The 484-nt window shown below is 68.8% G+C and overlaps 1 protein-coding gene across 6 annotated transcripts in view; it reads right to left on the bottom strand.

Moving 5' to 3' along the window:
• PTK7 (protein tyrosine kinase 7 (inactive)) overlaps window positions 1–484 on the bottom strand; it is a 187,375-nt gene that overhangs the window by 20,992 nt on the left and 165,899 nt on the right. The window lies entirely within an intron of this gene.

The following is a 484-nucleotide window of genomic DNA, read 5'->3' as shown; positions in this document are numbered from 1 at the left end:
CGACACTGGGGGGCTGGGGCCACGGCCAGTGCCAGCGGGGGCCCAGGATGTGGCATCAGGAGCATGGGGCCCAGGCTGGCAGGGGCTCTATGGAGCTAGGCCGGCTCCCCACGCTCCGTGACGGTGCAACCCAGCCCAGCTCCATAGAGCCCCTGCTAGCTTGGGCCCCAGGCTCCTGCTGCCCTGCCCTGGGTCCCCACTGGCCCTGGGGCACTGGCCTGCCCCCCCCCCCCCCCCCGCCCCCCCCTGCCACAACCATTTCCCTGCTTTCCCACAAACCACCGCTGCTTCTTCCCATCTCCCGATGGCTGTGCTGGCACCATGTGGCTCCCGGCTGCATTGCCAGACTGCAGGATGCAGCAGGAGCTGATGTGGCCTGGCCCCCGCAATTCTCCGCTGGCTCCATGCAGTGCTGGCTGGGCTGGGATGGGTCCTGCTGCATTCTGTGGATCCGGTCATGCAGCCAGGAACCGCATGGTGCTGG

This window comes from Alligator sinensis, unplaced genomic scaffold (genome assembly GCF_000455745.1).
Source record: "Alligator sinensis unplaced genomic scaffold, ASM45574v1 scaffold390_1, whole genome shotgun sequence".
NCBI lineage: Eukaryota > Metazoa > Chordata > Crocodylia > Alligatoridae > Alligator > Alligator sinensis.
This window is presented reverse-complemented; position numbering and strand designations above follow the sequence as displayed.